This window comes from Gigantopelta aegis, chromosome 9 (assembly GCF_016097555.1).
Source record: "Gigantopelta aegis isolate Gae_Host chromosome 9, Gae_host_genome, whole genome shotgun sequence".
Taxonomy (NCBI): Eukaryota; Metazoa; Mollusca; class Gastropoda; order Neomphalida; family Peltospiridae; genus Gigantopelta; species Gigantopelta aegis.
This window is the reverse complement of record NC_054707.1, coordinates 72,474,267-72,491,268: the sequence shown is the minus strand read 5'-3', so window position 1 is coordinate 72,491,268 and position 17,002 is coordinate 72,474,267. Positions and strand designations below refer to the sequence as shown.

The window sequence follows — 17,002 nt, the reverse complement described above, 5'->3', positions numbered from 1 at the left end:
GCTGGAGCAGTATCTGGGGATCACAGAAGCAGTTTGAAGCATGTACACTCTGTGTCTGATTATTGCTGGAGCAGTATCTGGGGATCACATAAGCAGTTTGAAACATGTACACTCTGTGTCTGATTATTGCTGGAGCAGTATCTGGGGATCACAGAAGCAGTTTGAAGCATGTACACTCTGTGTCTAATTATTGCTGGAGCAGTATCTGGGGATCACAGAAGCAGTTTGAAGCATGTACACTCTGTGTCTGATTATTGCTGGAGCAGTATCTGGGGATCACAGAAGCAGTTTGCAGCATGTACACTCTGTGTCTGATTATTGCTGGAGCAGTATCTGGGGATCACAGAAGCAGTTTGCAGCATGTAGACTCTGTGTCTGATTATTGCTGGAGCAGTATCTGGGGATCACAGAAGCAGTTTGCAGCATGTACACTCTGTGTCTGATTATTGCTGGAGCAGTATCTGGGGATCACAGAAGCAGTTTGCAGCATGTAGACTCTGTGTCTGATTATTGCTGGAGCAGTATCTGGGGATCACAGAAGCAGTTTGCAGCATGTAGACTCTGTGTCTGATTATTGCTGGAGCAGTATCTGGGGATCACAGAAGCAGTTTGCAGCATGTAGACTCTGTGTCTGATTATTGCTGGAGCAGTATCTGGGGATCACAGAAGCAGTTTGCAGCATGTAGACTCTGTGTCTGATTATTGCTGGAGCAGTATTTGGGGATCACAGAAGCAGTTTGCGTCTTATAGTTATAGGGGGGCGGGACGTAGCTGAGTGGTAAAGCGTTCGCTTGATGCGCGGTCGGTCTAGGATCGATCCCCGTCGGTGGAACCATTGGGCTATTTCTCGTTCCAGCCAGTGCTCCACAACTGGTGTAACAAAGGCCGTGGTATGTACTATCCTGTCTGTGGGATTGTGCATATAAAAGATCCTTTGCTGCTAATCGAAAAGAGTTGCCCATGAAGTGGCAACAGCGGGTTTCCTCTCTATATATCTGTATGGTCCTTAACCATACGCCTGACGCCATATAATTGTAAATAAAATGTGTTGAGTGCGTCGTTAAATAAAAACATTTTCTTCCTTCCTTCCTTCCTTATAGTTATAGGGTAAGATCCCATTTTACAAAACGATCTTAGCGCTAAGACCACTTTACGTGCATAAGTTCGTAATTCACTTAAGATGATCTTAGCGCAAAGATCACTTTACGTGCGTAAGTTCGTAAGCACTTAAGATGATCTTAGCGCTAAGATCGCTTCTTACAACGGGCCTCTGGACCCGAGATTATAAAACTTAGTCTAGACTCAAATCTCTCTAAGGACGAAGCACGCTTACAATTTGTATGGCGTCGCCATGGCGTTAATGTCTCGGACTCTATTAGAATTTTGATTCTAGAATCTAAATGTTTCACAAGCACTGGATCTGGAACTCATTTGAGCGTTTCTTAATTCAAATACTACTAAGTGATTGATACTTTCCCAGGGTGATAATCCTTCCTACTCCGTCTTTAGAAGGACTGCCACTCTCAAAACGTTATAGTAGCCCCAGGACTGTACCGCATTCTATCCAAACAGGGTCCCTTGACTGTTATATCAAAGGCCATGGTATGGGCTGTCCTGTCTGTGGGAAAGTGCATATAAAAGATCCCTTCCTTCTAATGGAAAAATGTAGCGGGTTTCCTCTGATGATTAGTGTCGTTAAACAAGGAAAATTTTACTCTAGCCACAGCAATCAATGAAAGGATCACTTCCTGGAAAAATTATACTTAACATAATAATGGGGAATATGATTTTGCGTTGTCTTGCTTTAATTCATATGACATTGTTTTTTTTCACTATGACAACAACATTCTGAAGTCTTGTTATGAATTGTGGACCTTCTTTGCTGAAACAACCCCTCCCAGCCTTTTGTTACGAAAATAAAACAAGCTTGATGCGACAAGGAAGCTAAAACTGTATACCTCTCGGGAGATCCAAACTGTACAATGATTGCCCGTAATACCTAGGTGGTGCAACCCAATTGAATCCCTAATGGCTCGAAGCCAGACTATTCACGACAGTTTCTCATCTGAGATGGCACTGCCATCGATATATGGCAAGTTCAATGGACATTTTAAGCCATCGCTTCGAGCTTCAATTAACAAGGTGGCGATGCAGGGAAATATATAATCAATCACACCATAATTTCTTCAGTCGCAGGAATTCCTGGACAGTGCGTTTGAGCAATATTTAAATTAGGTCTTAAGACGATTTTCGCGCCTTTTTCTTAATATGTTTTGCTCATTTCAATATGAAAAATATTTGAAGCTTGATAGTTTTTTATTTTTATTTATTGTTAGGGTTTTTTTTATTAAGCAAAATATTTTCCATGTAGCATGCTACATTTGCTAAGGGCTAATTAAGAAGAGCCAGTAAAATGGTAGGAAGGCAATGGACGAATGCACATATATTAAAAAAGTTTTTTGAGGTTTTTTTTACAGTAACAATAACGACAAAACACAAACTACTAAAACCGTCATGTTTAAAGTAAACAACAACAACAACAACAACAACAACAACAACAACACAAACAATATCAACATAACATCAACACCAACACCACCACCACCAATAACAACAATAAAAATAAACAAACAACAATAACACTAAAAACAAAACAACAGTATTTTGTGCCTATTTCGTTTGGGTTGTCTGACCTATTAACATACACTCTTGGTTAGAGCCGGTTCTTGGATATGAACCCAGGATTTACCAGTATTAAAGGCCCAAGGCATACCCACTCCGCTACCAAGTGTAGTAGTTGTCATATGGTTAGTACTATAGCAATTTAGTCCATGAGCCAGAGGGGTCGGTCGGTACCATCTGGGGGACGAATGCTCATAGTGATTTTTATCAAGGCCTACATCCCTATCCCTAGGAATGGAAAATTTATGATAGCATTACATAACTCACAACTTTTTGTGGGTATCTACCCGTTTTGTGTCCCTACCCCCATTTTCATGAGAGTTATATTTTTACAGAATTGCTGAAGGGTGCCTATATTAAAAGCATTGTAAAATATTTGTCAGGGCATTTAAGAATAAAAAATTTGCAGTATTGGGAGATAATGGATTTAAGAATTCAGAGATATTACCAATATTGAAATCCTTCGAGGATTAGGGTCTCATATGACAAAAATCACTGAGCATTCGTCCCCCCAGGTGGTACCAATTGGCAAAATTTTGGGTCCTAGCTCATGAACTAATTAGTATCTCACCAGGTCAAAGTCTGAAGTAAACAGCGCGTTAGTGAGAGCTACGCCTGCCATTAGTAAGATTATATACGCGGGCCCCGTTCCACGAAGCGATCTTAGCCCTAAGATCACCTTAAGTGCATATGTTAGCTGTGCTTTTACGGTGATCTTAGGGCTAAGATCGCTTCGTGGAACGGGACCCAGGACTTGTCAGAAAATGTTGCTTCATTTGGCCAGTAAATTCATGTAATTTGATTTGAATCAGTATGAATGTACCAAGTACTAATGTGATTGTAACAGACGTGGGGTCTTAATAAAATTAGGATGCCATTTTCTAGTTAACGATACTTCCCGTTATATCGGAAACTAGAATCTCCACAGCAAACTCCCGTGTTTTCTCATTTATTGGAAAGGTGATGGGTTGCCATATTTGTTTTTCTGATTTACTTGAAGGGCGAGGGGTTGTAATATTTATTTATATATCTATCTATGTGTATGTTGATTGAAATCATGGATGTACCAGCGTTAGCTACGTATATGTTATTTATCATCTATGGGATTTGATTTGATAGGATACACCCTCGACATCGAATAGCCGCCGATTAAACACAGTGCTGAGATGGCATTAACAAGCATTTATTTCCATTCTCAAACGGAGAGGTCTGGCAACACATGAGTCTTATACGTCAAGTCAGACACGTCCAAATACTTTATAGTCTCGGACATCACAGTCCTTGACACAATAATCCTTGTAACGGCCGTTAAATGTTGGCCATTAAAGATCTTTGAAACCTTGAAACCTTTCAAGAGTCCTTGAACATCACCCAGCTTTAAAACACTGATCAGAAATCGCACGGAGATGAACAGTGATTTAGTCAATTTACGCTGTTGTCGAGTCGTCTCGAAAATGTATTGACAAGTGGCTAAATTAGTTGTAACAAGTTGTAGCCAGTGTGTATACAACTCTTTCTTATATACCTATATCCAATGCAAATATCACCCGTTGTAGATTTTGTTTTTTTCTTCAACATATGTTGGAGATAAAAGGAAGGAAATGTTTTATTTAACGACGTACTCAACACATTTTATTTACGGTTATATGGCGTCAGACATATGGTTAAGGACCACACAGATATTGAGGGAGGAAACCCGCTGTCGCCACTTCATGGGCTACTCTTATCGATTAGCAGCAAAGGATTTTTTATATGCACCATCCCATAGACAGGATAGCACATACCAAGGCCTTTGGTGTACCAGTCGTGGTGCACTGGCTGGAGCGAGAAATAGCCCAATGGGCCCACTGACGGGGATCGATCCCAAACCGCATCAAGCGAGCGCTTTACCACTGGGCTACGTCTCGCCCCCTATGTTGGCGATAACGTTTTAGACTTATCATTGGTTGTTCCGCGGTGATGACCCGGTCACCACAGACATACCATCGAATCAAAAAAAGGTCTACTGGTATCGAATGTTCTGAGATGTACAAGTTATCCTGAAAATTATTACTATGTAGCAAGTGAGTTATCTGCAAACTCAAACGCTGTAAATACGTTTTCGTTGGAAAAGGCTTTTAAATTTAGTTAATTACACGAGAGGCCGTTAGATACCATTTATCTTACAACTCGTTGTTTAAAAATGAATCCCATTCACGTTAGATACGTTTTGATTTAACTCGCTGTATGATAAATGGTATCAAATGTCACTCGAAGTATTCTATGTCACTGGATAGTTTGTTTACTCATCATTGGCGAAATCATAGACTGTACCCTAGAGAGACATGCCTGAATGAATGATTAGTATCTGTAAGTTATTAATATATTTCATGTTATCTGGGTAGAAATCAGGTGAACTAAATTCCGGTTACCTAAAATGTTTAAATATTGTCCCTGTATATGCAAAATGACGTTGTTCAAAATGTACATTTGTAATAAAAAAGTCCTAATTTAAAAAAAAGAAGTAATAGAAGACGTGTTATTGAAAAGCAAAGCCATTCGTTGTAGTGCTACAGCCGTGCTACGCCAGATACGTATGCAAAGGCCAAGCTATAAAACCACTGTAGTAGTTTGGGTTGCTTCTTTGAATTGCAACTCGGGCAGTAAATCAACACACGGTAGTTTGTGATCGTGCTATTATTGAATCATATGAGATCATTAGGAAAGGGGAAGTGGACGTCTTTACAGGGTTTCTCTTTATTGATTTCACGTAATTCGATATATCGTCAAACCGACGTTAAACGACCAGGATTTCCCTGGCGAAACTTTGCGATCTTGCAGTGCAGTGCAGAAAAGACCTACATGGTGTATACCACCAAATCAAATCCCATAAACGACAATAGTAACATATGTGGCTAAAACTCCTAAGCTACCACACCTAATCCTAAAAGTGAATCGGAAAAAATTAGGGGTAACGTTGCTCATTTCATAGTCTACGACTGTCCTAATTCCGCACAAACTTTGAGTACTTTGTTTTAACAGGTACCCCAAACATGCTTCAAGCACAAGGCTACTTGACACAGTGGTACTAAATGAAATAAAATTGCATAAATATTTTGCCCAGATGAAACTAATATATATATATATAATTTTTTTTTTACATCTAACACACTCACATTTATCACCAATTACAGGACTTGTTGTATTAACTGCTCTACGAAAAGTTATTTGGTTTATATTGTTTTCGTTCATATAGAGTGGTTCTGACTTCTGAAAGGTACATTTAAAATATCGTTTGCTACTTTACGGAAGGAGTAGCGTCTGTTTCTCCTCTCTCTATCTCGACTAATGTCAGGGTCAGACTACCAACTGCCAGCAGAAAGTTGGTCAACTTTCTGCTGTCACGATTTTCTACGACCATCCACTGGCTAGTCTAAGCGCTTTTACAACTCGATTTTCGTCGTACACGACTTTTACGAGTGCTCAGACTAACAACTGGGCAGTCGTAGACGTGACAGCAGGAAGTTTGTTATATGTTATACACCAAATCGCCATAGTTTAAAATATGTTGAGGTGTCTGGAAACAAACATTCCTTTCTTTTTTCCAGATGATTGCTTTACTGTTAACACAGGCTGGACTGTACTTTGCATCACTTACTTTATGGCTGAGATCTTCAATTATACCTATAGTTATATAGTTCTATTTTAGTTTCTATTATCGTAATAGATGTTCCTTTGATTAAGAAATGAGTTCCATTTGATTTGCTGTTCGAATTACTGTAAATGGTTTGGACAAACTATAAAACGTTTTATCAATAGTAGTACTTGTGATGCAAATTTATCTGGATCAAAAATGCAGAAGTCCAGTTAGGTCTTTGGGGTTCCTCGCAAGGCAACACTCAATTCTTGTTATTCCTGGCTGTGGTCGGAGTAGAATAAAATAATTTCAGTGTTTCAATCAAGACGGTTTTGGAACGAGTTGTGTATTGATTCATAGTGCATGCATGTATGCGTGCGTGCGTGCGTGCGTGCATGCGTGCGTGTGTATGTATGTGTGTATGTATGTATGTATGAATGTCTATATATTGTATGTGTGTATGCATGCATGCATGTATGTATGTATGTATGTATGTATGTATGTATGTATGTATGTGTGTGTGTGTGTATGTCTGTCTGTCTGTCTGTCTGTATGTATGTATGTTGGTATTAATATATGGTTTTAACCCATGTACATTGGCTGATATCTATATATGGTTTTAACCCGTGTACATTGGTTGATATCTATATATGATTTTAATCCGTGTACATTGGTTGATATCTATACATGGTTTTAACCCATGTACATTGGTTGATATCTATATATGGTTTTAACCCATGTACATTGGTTGATATCTATATATGATTTTAACCCATGTACATTGGTTGATATCTATATATGGTTTTAACCCATGCACATTGGTTGATATCTATATATTGTTTTAATCCGTATACATTGGTTGATATCTATACATGGTTTTAACCCATGTACAGTGGTTGATATCTACAAATGGTGTTAATTCTTATACATTGGTTGATATCTTTATATGGCTTTAACCCATGCACATTGGTTGATATCTATATATTGTTTTAATCCATAGCCATTGGTTGTATCTATACATCGCTTTAATCCGTGTACATTGGTTGATATCTATTTATGGTTTTAATCCGTGTACATTGGTTGATATCTATATATTGTTTTAACCCATGCACATTGGTTGATATCTATATATTGTTTTATCCGTATACATTGGTTGATATCTATATATGGTTTTAACCCATGCACATTGGTTGATATCTATATATTGTTTTAATCCGTATACATTGGTTGGTATCTATATATGGTTTTAACCCATGTACAGTGGTTGATATCTATATATGGTTTTAACCCATGTACATTAGTTGATATCTATATATGGTTTTAACCCATGTACAGTGGTTGATATCTATATATGGTTTTAACCCATGTACATTGGTTGATATCTATATATGGCTTTAACCCATGTGCAGTGGTTGATATCTATATATGCCTTTAATCCGTATACATTGGTTGATATCTATATATTGTTTTAACCCATGTACAGTGGTTGATATCTATATGTGGTTTTAACCCATGTACAGTGGTTGATATCTATATATGGTGTTAATTCTTATACATTGGTTGATATCTATATATGGTGTTAATCTGTGTACATTGGTTGATATCTATATATGGTTTTAATCCGTGTACATTGGTTGATTTGTAGATATGGTTTTAATCCGTGTACATTGATTGATTTGTAGATATGGTTTTAATCCGTGTACATTGATTGATTTGTAGATATGATTTTAATCCTTGTAGATATGGTTTTAATCCGTGTACATTGATTGATTTGTAGATATGGTTTTAATCCGTGTACATTGGTTGATTTGTAGATATGATTTTAATCCGTGTACATTGGTTGATTTGTAGATATGGTTTTAATCCGTGTACATTAGTTGATTTGTAGATATGTTTTTAATCCGTGTACACAGGTTGATATCTATATATACGTATATATAGTTTCAACTCTGAGTAGGTGCAATGGCCTTTGTCAGTATGGTGCTTCTAAATGGTTGTACGTTGACTGATAGTCACGATCACCGGTTTCTGTTGCTCAGTTCTGGCAGGTTATAATTAGTCCTCGATGCCTGGTGTTAATTATGTGATATTTCTCACTGCGTGTGTCTTCGATGCGCCGTCTTCGCTTCAGTACGAGACCCATACTTTCAGCCTGCGCCTGTGTAAGTGATGTCGTTTCTTGTTGTCTTACATCTTATGTCTGGTATGTGGTGATATTGCCAGTATTTCTACTGATATATAAATGGTAACCGTTTCTTATTGTCTTACATCATATACCTGGTATGTAGTGATATTGCCAGTATTTCTACCGATATATAAATGGTAACCGTTTATTTATTTTCTTATATCATATGTCTGGTATATGATGATATTGCCAGTATTTCTATTGATATATAAATGATAACCCTTTCTTATTGTCTTACATCATATGTCTGACATGTGATGATATTGCCAGTGTGTCTACCGATATATAACGATAACTATTTCTTATTGTCTTACATCATATGTCTGGTATGTGGTGATATTGCCAGGATTTATACTGATATATAAATGACAACCCTTTCTTACTTTCTTATATCATATATCTAGTATGTGGTGATATTGCCAATATTTCTACCGATATGTAATGGTAACCGATTATTATTTTCTTACATCATATGTCTGGTATGTGGTGATATTGCCAGTATTTCTACTGATATATAAATGATAACCCTTTTATAGTATCTCGTATCGTTTTGCTAGTACGTGATGATATTGCCAATATTTCTACTGAAATATGAATGATAACCGATTCTTATTATCTCATATCATGGTGCTAGTATGTGATGGTATTGCCAATACTTCTACTGATACATAAATGATAACCGATTCTTATTACTAGTATCTCATCATAGTGCTAGTATGTGATGATATTACCAATATTTCTACTGATACATAAATGATAACCGATTCTTATTATGTCATATCATAGTGCTAGTATGTGATGATATTGCCAATAGTTCTTGTGATAAATAAATGATAACCGATTCTTATTACTAGTATCTCATATCATAATGCTAGTATATGATGATATTGCCAATATTTCTACTGATACATAAATGATAACCGATTCTTATTATCTCATATCATAATGCTAGTATGTGATGATATTGCCAATAGTTCTACTGATAAATAAATGATAACCGATTCTTATTACTAGTATCTCATATCATAGTGCTAGTATGTGATGATATTGCCAATATTTCTACTGATACATAAATGATAACCGATTCTTATTATCTCATATCATAATGCTAGTATGTGATGATATTGCCAATAGTTCTACTGATAAATAAATGATAACCGATTCTTATTACTAGTATCTCATATCATAGTGCTAGTATGTGATGATATTGTCAATATTTCTACTGATACATAAATGATAACCGATTCTTATTATCTCATATCATAATGCTAGTATGTGATGATATTGCCAATACTTCTACTGATACATAAATGATAACCGATTCTTATTATCTCATATCATAGTGCTAGTACGTGATGATATTGCCAATACTTCTACTGAAATATGAATGATAACCGATTCTTATTATCTCATATCATATTGCTAGTACGTGATGATATTGCCAATACTTCTATTGATATATAAATGATAACCGATTCTTATTATCTCATATCATAGTGCTATTACGTGATGATATTGCCAATACTTCTACTGAAATATGAATGATAACCGATTCTTATTATCTCATATCATAGTGCTAGTACGTGATGATATTGCCAATACTTCTACTGATATATAAATGATAACCGATTCTTATTACTAGTATCTCATATCATAGTGCTAGTATGTGATGATATTGCCAATACTTCTACTGATATATAAATGATAACCGATTCTTATTACTAGTATCTCATATCATAGTGCTAGTATGTGATGATATTGCCAATACTTCTACTGATACATAAATGATAACCGATTCTTATTACTAGTATCTCATATCATAGTGCTAGTATGTGATGATATTGCCAATACTTCTACTGATATATAAATGATAACCGATTCTTATTATCTCATATCATAGTGCTAGTATGTGATGGTATTACCAATACTTCTACTGATATATAAATGATAACCGATTCTTATTATCTGATATCATAGTGCTAGTATGTGATGGTATTGCCAATACTTCTACTGATATATGAATGATAACCGATTCTTATTACTAGTATCTCATCATAGTGCTAGTATGTGATGATATTGCCAATATTTCTACTGATACATAAATGATAACCGATTCTTATTATCTCATATCATAATGCTAGTATGTGATGATATTGCCAATAGTTCTACTGATAAATAAATGATAACCGATTCTTATTACTAGTATCTCATATCATAGTGCTAGTATGTGATGATATTGTCAATATTTCTACTGATACATAAATGATAACCGATTCTTATTATCTCATATCATAATGCTAGTATGTGATGATATTGCCAATACTTCTACTGATACATAAATGATAACCGATTCTTATTATCTCATATCATAGTGCTAGTACGTGATGATATTGCCAATACTTCTACTGAAATATGAATGATAACCGATTCTTATTATCTCATATCATATTGCTAGTACGTGATGATATTGCCAATACTTCTATTGATATATAAATGATAACCGATTCTTATTATCTCATATCATAGTGCTATTACGTGATGATATTGCCAATACTTCTACTGAAATATGAATGATAACCGATTCTTATTATCTCATATCATAGTGCTAGTACGTGATGATATTGCCAATACTTCTACTGATATATAAATGATAACCGATTCTTATTACTAGTATCTCATATCATAGTGCTAGTATGTGATGATATTGCCAATACTTCTACTGATATATAAATGATAACCGATTCTTATTACTAGTATCTCATATCATAGTGCTAGTATGTGATGATATTGCCAATACTTCTACTGATACATAAATGATAACCGATTCTTATTACTAGTATCTCATATCATAGTGCTAGTATGTGATGATATTGCCAATACTTCTACTGATATATAAATGATAACCGATTCTTATTATCTCATATCATAGTGCTAGTATGTGATGGTATTACCAATACTTCTACTGATATATAAATGATAACCGATTCTTATTATCTGATATCATAGTGCTAGTATGTGATGGTATTGCCAATACTTCTACTGATATATGAATGATAACCGATTCTTATTACTAGTATCTCATATCATAGTGCTAGTACGTGATGATATTGCCAATACTTCTATTGATATATAAATGATAACCGATTCTTATTATCTCATATCATAGTGCTAGTACGTGATGATATTGCCAATACTTCTACTGAAATATGAATGATAACCGATTCTTATTATCTCATATCATAGTGCTAGTACGTGATGATATTGCCAATACTTCTATTGATATATAAATGATAACCGATTCTTATTACTAGTATCTCATATCATAGTGCTAGTATGTGATGATATTGCCAATACTTCTACTGATACATAAATGATAACCGATTCTTATTACTAGTATCTCATATCATAGTGCTAGTATGTGATGATATTACTAATACTTCTACTGATATATAAATGATAACCGATTCTTATTATCTCATATCATAGTGCTAGTATGTGATGGTATTGCCAATACTTCTACTGATATATGAATGATAACCGATTCTTATTATCTCATATCATAGTGCTAGTATGTGATGGTATTGCCAATACTTCTACTGATATATAAATGATAACCGATTCTTATTACTAGTATCTCATATCATAGTGCTAGTACGTGATGATATTGCCAATACTTCTACTGATACATAAATGATAACCGATTCTTATTACTAGTATCTCATATCATAGTGCTAGTACGTGATGATATTGCCAATACTTCTACTGATATATAAATGATAACCTATTCTTATTACTAGTATCTCATATCATAGTGCTAGTACGTGATGATATTGCCAATACTTCTACTGATACATAAATGATAACCGATTCTTATTACTAGTATCTCATATCATAGTGCTAGTACGTGATGATATTGCCAATACTTCTACTGATACATAAATGATAACCGATTCTTATTACTAGTATCTCATATCATAGTGCTAGTATGTGATGATATTGCCAATACTTCTACTGATATATAAATGATAACCGATTCTTATTACTAGTATCTCATATCATAGTGCTAGTACGTGATGATATTGCCAATACTTCTACTGATACATAAATGATAACCGATTCTTATTATCTCATATCATAGTGCTAGTATGTGATGCTATTGCCAATACTTCTACTGATACATAAATGATAACCGATTCTTATTATCTCATATCATAGTGCTAGTATGTGATGGTATTGCCAATACTTCTACTGATACATAAATGATAACCGTTTCTTGTTATATTCATGGTTTCTAGAATTTTATAAAAATCCACTAACCATGGGATCAAAGATTTTAGAAATGTACTAGCAATGATTAAAAATTCACTAGCCCTACTTCAAATACTAGTAAATACAATTTTACTAATAGTAATAATCACATATTTCACCTAAAGAGGGAGATAGAGATTATAAATCCTTAGATTTGGGGTGGAAAGAGGGCGCAGAATATTCATATTTACAAAATATGCAAAATACAGCATTTGACAAGGTTGTTTTCCCAGTTAGCCGTCGGGCTAGTTATAGTAGTTATTTACTAGCCCAAAATTGAATATCACTAGCCATGGGAGTGGGGGCTACCATAATCTAGAAACCCTGTATCTTACATCATATGTCTAGCATGTGATGATATTGCCGGTATTTTTGCTGTTATATGATATAAGTGATAAATGTTTCTTATTGTTGTATACCACATGTCAATTATCTATTAATACAGTCAATATTTCTATTAATGCACGATACGATATACGTGATAACCGCTTGTTTTTCATATGTATATAATTCCATTTTATAATTACTGTTTTGTAATAGGCGTCTTAATTGGTTAAAATGCTATCACGTGATCTAAAAAAAAAAAAACGTTCATTCTTCCATGAACGTGATAAACTGCACTTTTTCGGTAAACAAGGGAATCCCCGAGGATTCCATCGTTTTTATTTTTATCCCAAGTTCGTCTGCACTGTGAGTGACGGTGACAATTCAGGCTTTAAACGACTCCGGGTTTGAACTGAGACACATAATGTATATGACAGGCCACGAAAACGAAGCTTCTATTAGAAGTTATAGCAGAGAATGCTCAACAAATCAAAAGAGAGACATGAGCGCGGCTCCGTCACATTTGACAAAAACACCAAACCGACAACTTACACGCGCGAAAACACATACGCCTTTGTGCACAATTCCGCGACCTGTCCTTTCCGAGAATAATATCACACAATCACAAACTTCCTCCGAAATCCACACACACAGTAATACTGAAACCACTTTATCCCTTTCAAGTCAGTCTTCACATTCATTTTCACTAATTCAACTTTTGACAACTGCAATTTTAATATAGGTAGTAGATAAATCTTCTCAATAATTTGACGCTCTCCCTCATGTTAATTAGTTTAATTTTATAACGTTTTATCCACATTTGATTCAGAAAATTAAAATTTATAAAACCTTATGTAAATCAATATAATGAATTGGAGATTTGACGGAAAAAACCGAATGTAACTTTCTAAGGGAATTCCCTTATTTGTGTATTGATACAGTTGTAAATCATTGTGGAACAGAGTTCGATTGGGTTTTTTAATATAGTTATGAACGCGCTACGCCATTCATACAGTGTGTAAAACAGTTTTGGTGTTTATCATCGCATGAACGTCAAAAATATAATGTTCAATTCTTAACTAATATGTGACGATACAGCCGATAGTTCTGTTATTATAAGATAATATATGCGTGATAACCGGATTTTGTTTCTCTGCTATCATACATCTAGTGTATTGCCAGTATATCTTCAGGTGTATGATATGCGTGATAACCGGATCTTATTTCTCGTGTAGAATATAACTTGGTTTGTGATGATATTGCCAATATGTTTATGGTATATACATCTATATGTTATGCTTCCCACATATTTGTAATTTAAAAAAACATATTTAAGTACTTGATAATATTTTTTTGTTATCGACCAACACACTCAGTTATATCCCGCTAGCTATATACTCCTTCACCCCAAACTCCACGACTTGTATATCAATAGCCGCTTCTTATTTGCCTATATAAATAATGATATATCCCGTATGTGGTGATATTATGTTTTTGATATGATATATGTGGCAGTATGAGCTAAGCCGCTTCATAATTATGACGGTGTATCTGAGACAGTATCGTGTATCTGGTATGTGATGGTGCTGCCTGTTATCTGATACATCAAAATTATGATGTATGCGATAATCGCATTTGTTTTCCTGTATCATATATCTGTTACGTGATATCAATTATCGTTTCTGCCGATATGATTATGGTGTATTCGATAGCTGGTTGTTATGTTCCTATATTCAATGTTTCTACTGATATATGACATGGTGTATGCTATAACCACGTCTTATTTTCTTATATCACATATGTCTGGTATATAGTTAGTATGAAGATATAACGACATGTAATTCGATAGGTTTAGTTTAATTAGTTGTTTAGTTTAACTGTCTGCTGAGAGAGAGAGAGAGAGAGAGAGAGAGAGAGAGAGAGAGAGAGAGAGAGAGAGAGAGAGAGAGAGAGAGAGAGAGAGAGAGAGAGAGAGAGAGACAGACAGACAGACAGACAGACAGAGAGAGAGAGAGAGAGAGGGGGGGGGGGGGGAGAGGGAAGGAGAGAGAGAGAAGGGAGGAAGGGAGGGATAGGGAAAGATAACCTGTTGCCGTCTAATACTAATATGGAAAACCTGCATCTTTTCTAGACAAGACAATACATACTACGGCCTTTGGTGTACTAGACGTGTGTGTGTGTGTGTGTGGGGGGGGGGGGGGGCACTGATTAGGAGTGGTAAAAACCCGAGCCCACTCAGGGCTATCGATCCTGCGACTCAGCGCTCCTCAAGCAAGCGTTCCACCACTAAGCCACACCCGTTTCGCGGACGTCTCCGAATGCCGTCGATGAAACTGAACGCGCTAACCTGACGGTGTCATTCTTCATAATGGCATTTCTCGCTTTAGACCGGAAATGGAGCAACATCAGAGCGGTGCAGTATGGTCTGAAAGGAAACGTGACAATACATTGACCAGTCGGAGGTTATCTCTAGTGTGCGTTTGTAACAATTAATATTCCACCATCCAGGGCTACATCATAATAGGCGTTGTCACGGGGATCCTATAATACCCGTAACTGAATGAAACACGATTATCCAAATGTCTCTCCTAACTGTATATCTGTTAGATCTCTCTGTAACAGGCAGTTATACCCGCTGGTGGCTCGTCTAGGTATGATCAGAGATACGATCTTATATAAAGTATATGTAATATAGCACATTTAGTTCACTAGAAAACACAACAAAACACAATACACTTTGGAATCTGTATTAACCTACGCTGACAAATGTACTGCCGCAGTAGTTAATTAATAACAACAATAATAACCAGAACTGATCACTTAATTAATCTCTAGGTGTCTAGTTTACACAATATGCTAATCACTTCACCGTGACACAACACCCACAAGTGTGATAATTGAGAAACGCTTCCAGGGGAACTTAATTAATAAAGGAATTACCACTCTATTCCTAACTGGTTAATTTTTAATTAACCCTTAACTACTCATTCAATAACCTTGTAATACAGACTTAATACTGGTACCTATCACAATAAAGACAATAACCTACAGTTTACCTAGGTCCTCTAGGATGACTGGATAAGCTTTATATATGTATATATCAGAACGGTGAGCCTACAGTATACTGCGTCAGATGACCGGCAGTACCGTCTAAATAATATTGGTATAATACAGTATTAAAATATTTAAAGTCACATCAATCACATCAAGGTTATACAACAGAGCAGAAATTATATTTACCAAGTCCTAACGGAGCCTTCCTATATTTCTCCCCGATATCTCTAAAACCCTAGCTATTTATTCAAAACTCTCAGAGACAGCGAATATCGCCTGGGGGCACAACGCGGTACCTCACCTATCATCTGATATTTCCACCTCTCCCAGAGTCGGTATATTTTTCTCTGATCGTCAGACTGGCTGTTGCCATTCCGCGAGCAATCCCCTGGTCATAAACAGCACTAGCGGAGTTATTACGTAACTACTGGCCACATGGCCTCCATACCTGCGCTAGGTGTGTATTAGAAAATCTCGACGACCGTCGCGCAAAGGTATCACGTAACAAGTTGCCCATCTAGGCTAAGTGCATTTGGAACTGCACACGGTCCTCTAAAACAATTAATATCGCATGTACCGTCACAGGCGTAGTTGTTCAGCCACACGTCTTAGTGTCGGACGGTACTTGGTTCGCATCCTGGTACTGGCCCCCACCCAAAGTGAATAATACTGCGTAAATGGGAGAGGTGTAAGGCCCACTACCCTGATTTCTTTCTAACCACTAGCATCTAACCATAAACTCTTGTCTAAGACAGATAGCTCAACTAGCTGTGTGTGCCCAGAACAGCGTGCTTGAACTTTAATTGGGCAGGGGCACAAAATTTAAGTTAAAA

The 17,002-nt window shown here is 36.1% G+C and overlaps 2 long non-coding RNA genes across 2 annotated transcripts in view; one reads left to right on the top strand and one right to left on the bottom strand.

Annotated features, from left to right (window-relative positions):
- Positions 1-6,583, top strand: part of LOC121380972 — a 24,688-nt gene extending 18,105 nt beyond the window's left edge. The window contains exon 3 of the long non-coding RNA XR_005959024.1: positions 6,270-6,583. This is a non-coding gene — a long non-coding RNA (uncharacterized LOC121380972). The remainder of the gene's footprint in view (positions 1-6,269) is intronic.
- An 8,307-nt stretch (positions 6,584-14,890) lies between these two features.
- Positions 14,891-17,002, bottom strand: part of LOC121380971 — a 54,523-nt gene continuing 52,411 nt past the window's right edge. The window contains exon 3 of the long non-coding RNA XR_005959023.1: positions 14,891-15,540. This is a non-coding gene — a long non-coding RNA (uncharacterized LOC121380971). The remainder of the gene's footprint in view (positions 15,541-17,002) is intronic.